Source organism: Hesperophylax consimilis, chromosome 11 (assembly GCF_061612785.1).
Source record: "Hesperophylax consimilis isolate HC1 chromosome 11, BYU_Hcon_1.0, whole genome shotgun sequence".
Taxonomy (NCBI): domain Eukaryota; kingdom Metazoa; phylum Arthropoda; class Insecta; order Trichoptera; family Limnephilidae; genus Hesperophylax; species Hesperophylax consimilis.
In genome coordinates, this window is record NC_142846.1 from 7,858,214 (window position 1) to 7,868,441 (window position 10,228).

A 10,228-nucleotide genomic window follows, 5' to 3' on the forward strand; every position below is an offset into this window, starting at 1 on the left:
TGGATCATCATGAAGGAGGTTTAAACTAAACTTTGTAGCCATTGAAAACCTATACAAGAACAAGAAAAATAATTTTCAGTTAAAGTGATTATATTGACCTTTAATCTTGATATCAATCCTTACAAAAGTGAAAAAGTATCAATTTGAATTTTTGTTCACACAGGACAGGTTGTTTCATATAATTTGAACAACTCATCAAACTTCAAAGTTGATTTTCAAGTTCTGTGAAGGTTCTTTCATTATTTCAGTTTTGTGAAATAAATGGCCAATGATAATATAATAACAGAACTTGAATAGAATCTTCACAGAATTTGAAAATCATCAATGAAATTTGATAATTTGTTCAAATCCTGTAAAACAACCCGTCCTCAGACTTTATACGTTCAATCGTTGGAATCTGTCGTTAAAAATCTGGGAAAATACAACTTCTTATTACTAGATTTCTTCATTTCCAACATTTCGAAAACTCAGTAATTTATGCCTATCAGTTGGCAACAATCAAATTGGCAAAACTGTTGACGTAATGTAATCTCTTAACTTGCTTCGACTTCCGTCAAATAGTAGTAAAGTTTCATAATTACCGGAACTAGCAGATTTTTTGTTTCCTTAAGCCTTAAATTTACTCATTCGAACTTTTCTAATTTCTCTGCATGTTTTTTCTAAAATTTTACAACGATGTTATTTAATAGAAAAAATCAAATAAGAAATTACTGTCACTTATTAAATATATATTATTTTATCAATATATTTGAAGAAATGTATCTTTTTTGTCACTTCGATACAGTTATTTCAAATACTTTCGCAGTTTATATAGAAAAGGGTAGTTCTTTAAAGAAACGTTTGCCTCACAAACGGCAAGTGTTATATCACGTAAAGCATTAGCGTAAAAGGACTTTATCAATACTTGAGTCGACGACGCTTTTTGAATTTTCAAGAAGCTTTTACTATTATTTCTAAGGATATTTTCAATAAAACCTCCATCACGTGCGGGGCTATGTTTTTTTAATGATCTTTTTTACAAGCGTATTGCGGAAAAGAATTTATAATTTAAATATTACCGCATTAATCAAATAAGAATCCAAAACTCATATTTTTCGTTCCATCAGAGTTATTATAGGTATCATTTTCATGCGTAGGTATTTTATCATCAACATTATACATACTGTTTACCATTGTACCATGTTATTGCAAAAATGTTGTCATTATGTACCTGCTGACAAACTACATAAGTAGTTTAGCAGGTTTGAATGTTAATTAATAAATAAAAAAATATCCAGAGTTGAGTCAGAAACTGATGATGGTTTGCATACATAATGTTTCAAACTTATAATTTGAAACATGATGTATGCAAGCCATCATCAGTTTGGTTTGCATACATCATGTTTCAAACTTATAATTTGAAACATGATGTATGCAAGCCATCATCAGTTTCTGACTCAACTCTGGTTATGATACAAATAAGAATCCAAAACTCACATTTTTCGTTCTATTAGAGTTATTATAGGTATCATAACAAGAGTTGAGTCAGAAACTGATGATGGCTTGCATACATAATGTTTCAAACTTATAATTTGAAACATGATGTATGCAAGCCATCATCAGTTTCTGACTCAACTATGGTAATGATACAAATAAGAATCCAAAACTCACATTTTTCGTTCCATTAGAGTTAATATAGGTATCATAACATACAAATAAGAATCCAAAACTCATGTGTAACAACTAATACATCATGTTTCAAACTTATAATTTTTTTAAATTGACTTCACAAAAGAAAACTACGATAAAAATTTAAAAGTTAATTTTTTAAAATAAATAGCTGACGTGTACCCGGCGTTGCCCATCGTTATTAATGGTTTGATGCAAAGTTTTGAGGTTATGATTTCTAGTATAGCTGAAAGCTGGATGCATTTTTAAGGTGGTAATAATATAAATGTGTTGCAATTCTTCGGGCAAATTCTCACTACACCCCTTTTCTCGTTCATCTACTAAATCTTTTTTTACCAAGCATAATTATTTGATTCATGTCTTTCTCGGACGTCATGAAATCTACATTGTTACCAGTAAAAAACTACATTTCGACTTCAATTCAATAACGTATCTCATTTCAGTACAGAAATAGTGCATTAAGTCTCCCTCAGGCGTCCCCAACTTTTTCCACCATTCAACACATTATCTAAACACTCCTAGCACCTATTAGAATAAACTCGTCGCAATCGGATAAATGACAAATAAAGAAACTGTAAGAACTGTTTCTCTGTAACGCTTCGCAATTGTATCACTGCCGAAAGCGTTTACAGATACACCAATACACACAACCATAAGCAGGTATGTGTTGTTTGACTCAACTCTAATTGCGCTACCTATAATACCCAACGCATAATAATTTGGGTTCAAAGTTTCAATTTGGGAATGAGTTCATCTCTTACAAGGCCGCTTCCAGTCACAAATGTTGTAAAGTTGATTGTCAAGTCTGCGGTCCTCATAAAATGGTTTTACAGCAGTCGTAAGGAACAATGATATAAACACACATTTTCTTCTTCGCGACAGCTCGTCGCTTTTACGTATAAGTCACGTATTTACGTATTAAGGCACAGCAGGCTGACACCACCGTGACAGCATTGAACATGTACGTGAGTTCATGATGTTCATGTAGTTATTATCACAGAGAATTTGTTTTGTTGGAGAATATTTGACAGTCAGAAGTCACAAGAAGAGCTTCACTAGCGCGGAAAGGTGTAAATAGTACAAAATAATACATGTGGACACCTACATTTATTATGAAAGAGCGTGAATTTGAAATAAGATTCTCAAATAGTCGAAGCAAGTGGATCCATGGCATCTCCATTTTAAGATGCTGAAATAAGTCAGTAAGGAGAAATAGAAAGGAGAATAATGTTACCAAAAAAAATTGGATACACAAACAAAACAATTTATAATTACATAGCTAAAGCCATTCCAAGCAATCTGAATGGTAGTCTCACCCAGGTATTTCAATGGAAGCTTCCAGGCAGGATTTTATTCATGTTCGATGTGAAAAAGGGTAATTATTTTTTTCCTATCCCATATTTTAAACCGGCGAACATTGTACTCAGAGATTATCAATCTTACTCATAATAGATACGGAGGGATAGTAACAGGTTAGTAGGAAACATTACACATAATCATAGTATTAGTGGCTGACAGATTTTTAAACTGCCCGACCCCCAGGATTAGGGACGTATTACTATAGTAGTACTAAGACGGAGATCGCGGATTTTGTCAAAAATCTTGTTGATTTGACAAATATCGATCAGTCGCGCAATCAAAATGTAAAAAAGCAGTAATACTCATTGGCAGCACTAAAAAAAGGAATATTTTAAATCGAAATATCGATTTACCAAAGCAAATCCGGAACGCATAATCAAAATTGCCAAATTTGGAATCAATTCAAAGCAGACCGGGTCAACGACATCGAAAATGTCATCTGAAGAAACGTGAAGTTCGCAACTAAACGCGAAGTGCAAAAATGACAAGTGTTTTTGAGGATTGGAACAAAGTGGTGTCAGTCTAAAAAAATCTTGCATGATTATTATTATGAGTAAATATTTTTACACAAGCAGTATACGGCCGTTATGCCCGTATAGCTCTGCCAGCAACGCAGCGGCGTATCGGCGTATTAGGGAATCTTTATAAGTAAGATTTAGCTGAGGACAGAAGATTAATCTAAATGGTAGTGGTACTTCCACACCTTCCTCCTCCCATCTCCTTCCCCCAAACCCTTTAGCCTCACAACATACCTTAATTATTAGGTATGCCATAGTCTCACTGGCGCCAGTTGGGAACTCTTTTGCGGTATTCACGTAAAAAAAATTATTGCAGAATATGTACACTGCCTGCCCCCTATCATCTTACTTTTAATGCGGTGTAAATATTAAGCGGCGCGTAAGGTCGGAACAGTGAAAAATTCGACATATAACTACGGCGTGGTTATAGGTATAGTATTCACTGCCCAAATTCAAACGTGGCATCATGTCAATAATTTAAACTATTCAATGCGCATACATACAGACACACACACACAAAAACTCACACATACATTACACACGTCACACACACACCTGGTAATTAAGGAATAAACATACCACTTAGCAGACATTACAAGGAAACATATCATAGGTACACAACATGAAGTATCTTATTCCTGTATATTGTTTCAACTCTATAAATCATGTACTGTATGTTTCTATAATATAAAAAAAAAAAAAAAATAACCATAACCAGTAGGGTAAGTGGTTGAATTTCATTTGTGTAAAAAAAAAAGTTCATCAGTAAGGGAGTAAATGTATAACTATACCATCGTTGAACCGGCGTGTTAATTCTTCTAAGTAAGATGGCTAGATTATAGGGATTTCTGGACCGTGAGATAGAAGCAGGATGTATCATGTGAATTATTCATCGCTTAAGAGCTTAATCTTAAGTGTCTCCACTGCGCGTGTGCGTATAATTACATAACTTTATCCTTCTTCTCAATTGTTATAATGAAGCATTTAAAGCACTGTGTTACATAGAATATTGTAATTTTATTATGCAAAGAGGGTTATTCATAAGTTCTACAACCGTCTTTATAGGTTAATATTAAGGCTAATCGTGCTTCGAAATAATTATTCTAGGCCTAATTGCCGCCTTACTTCGTACGAGCATTTCTGGGATGGCTGAAGAGCAATTGACATTATATAATAATCTTGTGTAATATTGTAACACATATGGATTAACACTTTATTAATAATGTCTAGAGCTTTAGCGAACGTTATGTTACATAAATCAGTGATCAGAATTAAAATCAAATTTACAGAACCGCAATTGAGCCCCACCGTTGAATTTTGTAACCACTTCTGGTCTGTAGCCCAAAGATACTTGAAAAAACATCTTTGTAGAGTTACTTGAAAAAACGGGCGGTCCTTTTGGTAGAATCTCTTATCATAAGAGAAGGAATTCAATATTTAGAGCACAGGCGTTAGGGAGAATGCTATCATTGTTCTACAAGTATTTTAATGGAAGATACTCCGAGGAACTACCGCCATTGAACACGCCAAACAACCTTTGTACACGGTTGATGTTTGTTACTTGAGAACGGGTCATTTCTACGATTCAACATCTCGTCTGTAGAACGATTTGTCGGCCTCATTTTTCATCCTTCCCAGAACATGTTCACTCCTTCCTCTCCTCAAAAAAACCCTCCTCACAGCATCAACAAAGATGACATAGGCTCTGAGGGAAATTATTTTACTTAAGGTCTCCTGTATAGAGTATATGTAAAATTTTCATGGAAAAATGTTTTTCAGTGACGGGTGCCTCAAGTTACAAATTTTGATGTTTGTCACATTTATCAGTAAAACTTCTTCGTCGAAAGCTACTAAAATAGGCAGTTGTATAAAATTAAATATAATTTATTTTTAATATCGTTGTAATATTATGAAGAGTGAAAAAATATAAGATCACCCGTATTTTAATTGATGGATGATCTAGTAAGAGAGTACGCCGCAACTCAAGGCTTCAAAACACACGTGACTGGTTCGAGTGCAGTTCAGAAGGGCGAAGATTGAAGATGAGCGCATCAGCGGTAGAATGAAACATTAACACGTCTAATTCATTGAAGTTACTTATTAAACGTTAAAGTTTACCAAATTATTATAAGCAATAATTAGTCACCTGAAATATCCATACGAACCCGCACCTTCTGACGTCCGGTCAGGTGCTCTAGACCCTGAGCTACATCGGTTTATTCCCAACCTGCTAAATAATTCAATATGTACTAGTACTTCAATCAACAATTACTGATAATTATATTTTTTCACCTGTAAACAACCAACTTTATTTAATTATTGAATTATTGCTTATAATAATAATGTGTTATCCTTTATGCTATGCATTAAAAACCTTGTCTTATAAACATTAGTTTATCGTTGAAAAATAGTAGTTAATGTTTACACTCAACCATTGTCCAAACGAAAGCTACATTTATTCGCCAAATACAAAAAAAAGAGTTTATAATGTACGCTTTAAAATCTTTAATATCCCAGATTTCTTTTATACGCCTTTAGAAATACCATTAAAAAGTCCAATGAAACGGTCATTAAATAGGGTTTGCAAATTGACTTCAAACTGCCGAATTGTAAGTGCAGAATGGGCCTAAAAGCAAGTCAACTGCCTCAAGCCATAAACCAAATTACGCTAGAAAAATCAGGATATCTACATTTAAGCTTTTAAGCCATTAATCGCTACGCGGAGCTTTTTTGTGAGCTTCCTTCTGCGGACAAGTGCCTCAATCAATCAAAGCCTTAATAGGGACTAACGGGGTGTCAATTTAGAGTACGTCAATCCTAAAAATATATAGCGTCAATTTATAAAACGACAAACAACGATCCCATCTCCAGCGAAGTGTTAGAACATGACAGGACTTCTGAATAATCTCAAAGGGTTTCAGGAAATAGCCACGGATATGACAAGTTGGAGAGCAAATGGAGAAATTGGATCAAACAGGGTTCAGATCACATCTATTTGAGTTATGATTTTATTTTATTTGGTCGGAAGAGAATTAAAAGCAATTGAAATGAATAAATCAAATAAATTGTTCTCAAGCGTATTAGGACTGAATTTATTAATACTGGATAGAAAATAACCGTTGCAAAAACTATTTTTGGTAATACAGCTGAAAAAATAAGTATTTTAAAAAGCTGCTGACGATTTGTTTTTGCTCTGAAAGCTTTTCATATAAGTAGAGGTAAAAATTACCATTTTTGTAATTTCTAGAATGAATATAAATGCTGTGATACACAGCATTAAATATTTTAAATTTAACAAAATGTTATTCATATTTAAATTTCGATTTTATAAATGTTACGTTTCTATAGAAATTATGAATATAACGGATAAACATTACATCCCTTTCTTCCTTTCACAGAAACAATTAACTTTCTCGAAATTTGCTCTACGTTTGCTCTTGTGTAGTTCTGGAATTTAAAGTTTAATGCAACTGTAGACAAAGTTAGAAATCCAAGAAAAAAAATGAAATGCTTAATTACCCGTATTAAGTCCACGCATACTATATTTATACCGATTTATAACAAGTTTCTCGTTAACTCAAGTCTAAGTTTTTAAGTTGCAAAAAAAATTTAGTTTTGAAGATAATATCTATAAATTTGTTTTTGCCGAAACGTTAAATGAATGAAATTCCCTCGTTAGAAAAAAAATGCAAAGTAAGCTCCGAAAATAATTACAAATAAGTTTTTTTCTGTTATTTAATATGTCATAGGCATGAAAAAATCACACTAGGTATAAATATATGCAACTAAATCATTTGTTGAGAGATTTTTGCTTTATTTCAAACGAGTCGTTTTTAATTAAATATTTTCAGCACTTTCGCCGTTTTTTTAAATACTAGCGCGCTTGCTCTAACATACGCTTACTACGGGTCCTTATCTAAATAGTTATTTTAAAATATTAACTCCATAATAAATTTTGACCTGTGTTTCAAATCACTTAAACTTACAAATATATTTTTATTAAATATATTAAATGGTCAGATTTAAGATGTGTTAAAGCCATGCAATAACTATTCCGATGTATTTTATACTGACCACTTTCAACTTCAGACCAAAAATTAAGCCTTTCCTTTAAGAAGCTTAGTAAAGATAAACTTTTCGAGTAAAAAAACACATCGAACAAATATATTGCCGATTCAAGCAGGTACCGAAGAATTATTCCGAAATTGTATTAATTCCAAGCTTAAAACTTTAATTTAATTGAACAGGTTTCTTAACGTTTTACTATCCCATTAAACTTTGTAATTGCCTCTTCTTCACCCTAAGGGATTTCCGGTCGAAAATTAAAGCGAGGGTCAAGAATATTTCACACGATCCAAATCTCGCAGGGGATGGTCACATAAGAAGGAGGTTTCAATTGAGGTTTTTGTTTCGAGATACATTTTAAAATCGATGTGTTTGTGTAATTAATTTACATTCCTTAATACGAAATGAAAGTAATCATTTCAGAAAACTAAGAATATGTACCTACTTACCTAAAAATTCATTTAAATTGCACTGTTTAACCGTAACACACTGAAAACAATGAGAATTGCTAATTTAATAAGAATCTCTTCAAATTATTGGTAATTTTGTTTAAAAAAGGATTTGCAGGCCCTTAACGAATGTATTATTAGGTATCCTAATAAACTTTTGGTTTATTAAGATGAATATATTATCACGATGTCTGAACACGTGTTTATAAAAATACTCATATTTTCGCATTTCGTCACTACATATTATCAAGGCAAATGCAGGTGCATGAACACGTGTTTCGATATATAAGGAATTTACTAAAAGTTTATTAGGAAATGGCCTGCAATCCCGTTTTTAACCAGATTACCATTAATTTGAAGAGATTATTAATAAATTAGCAGTATTCATTTTTATACGTCCATTTATCAAACTGTTTAGCTTAAGTGCATTACATATAAAAAGAAAAAATCATGGGATGTCAAGAATCTTGAAATAATTTTACGATATAACAAACGATTACTTAAATATGTTAACCTTACAGAGATTATTTTTAACTTAATTTTTATAAAAAAATCTACGTTTTACATGCAAATATAAAATATGCATATTAAGTCGTAGAGTTATGACTGGATCAAACACACAAGCGCCTACGTTGATTTGATATGAATCTAATGGAGTTCTTTAAAATTATTTTGATATAGAACGTAAAACATTTTTGAAAGGTTCAACAAACTAAAAACAAGGAAAACACATACATACATCGCTTTATTTTGACGCTATGACAGGACATGAACGAATCAAAACAGTCAAACTCAATAATTTATAAATAATGTGAGTTTAAGATTGCATTGTGTATGATGCAATCTTAAATAATGTGAGAAAATTACAGAAACTCACATTATTAAGTCACTTTATTGAGAACTTACTTTTTGAGTAAAGACGTTGCGGCTTCATTTTCTGTCATAACCCAAAAATATATTATCGTCATATGTACAGAGTTTCTGTAATTTTCTCTATTTTAGCGCTGTTTTATCTGAATTTGAGTTCTGTTCGTGATTTTTAACGTTCAGCCAACACTACAACAGAGGCTCTGAAGTTGTCATAACGATGATGATAAATAAATTAATAGATTATACAAACATTTTAGGCATTCATAAAAATATTATTCTTTTAAACTAGTTTTAGTATTTTAATTTTTCTTTCTTAAATCATCTACCAGCAGTTACCGAAAATAACTATTATCTCATTAATAATTTGATTTGGAAAAAACTAACTGAAAAAGTACGTAACTTGTCACACGTTTTTCATATAATCGATTGTCAGTTAACAAATAACATCAAAACATATTTTCACCAAAAAGACGTCACTCGATTGCGAACTTATCAGTAGGTTCAATTGGCCGAACTTCCGAAAGTTAAGTCCCGTCCCTTGCGATGGGAAAACCACATTGTTCGAGAAACTCGAAGGCTGTACGGCGGAGGCGGGGCGACTAGCGCGCGACACGACCTCCTCAGATGGAGACCTAAATCGGTTTAGTCAGATAGTCGGGTTAGTTCTAGGACACCCAGTACCGGGCGGGCAGTTTCACAAGCGGTGCGTACACACGAGTTAGGCGGATGAAAATAATGTTTTTTAAACAATTATTATAATATTTTATGTTTTTAAAATTGCAATTAAAATTTAGCATCAAACAAATAAAATACTTAAATTTAAATCAGCACTAAAAACATTTCTTTTAAACAAATGTCACTACACCTTAAATGAATACCTTACATAAATTAAATACCTATGTTTTTTATTTTTCATTTACATACATTGGTTAACATGTAATTGTTGGGTTATGTAATATAATGTGTATTTGTTTGTATTTGTTGGTTAGCTGGAAGAACTAGGATGTAACCTATAAGCTACACCCTTTGTACTCAGTATTTTTGTGCAATAAATATATTTTTTAATTTGAATATGTCGTAAGTCGCAGATTTAGATTTTATTTTTTATTTTTTTTATTTATTTTTATTTTATTTATTTTTATTTTATTTATTTTTTTTAATGAAAGACAAACATTCCCGGATTACGAATAACCTGACAATATTTGAAAATCTCCTACTATCACCACAGTTAGCTGAAAATGTTGCTTGTGTTGTGATGGAGGACTTAGCCAGCCGAGGAATTGAACACACTACGCCCGA

General features: G+C 32.3%; 1 protein-coding gene across 3 annotated transcripts in view; it reads right to left on the reverse strand.

Moving 5' to 3' along the window:
* The window catches only part of LOC149419742 (monocarboxylate transporter 12-like), a 109,136-nt gene extending 99,582 nt beyond the window's left edge, over positions 1 to 9,554 (reverse strand). The window contains exon 1 of one of the 3 annotated variants that reach the window (XM_089637247.1): positions 9,407 to 9,554. The gene's annotated coding sequence lies outside the window, so the exon portion shown is untranslated. Of the gene's footprint in view, positions 1 to 9,179 lie in introns of all 3 variants that reach the window. The other 2 variants (XM_089637245.1, XM_089637246.1) reach the window with 2 other exon arrangements.
* Positions 9,555 to 10,228: the final 674 nt, after the last annotated feature.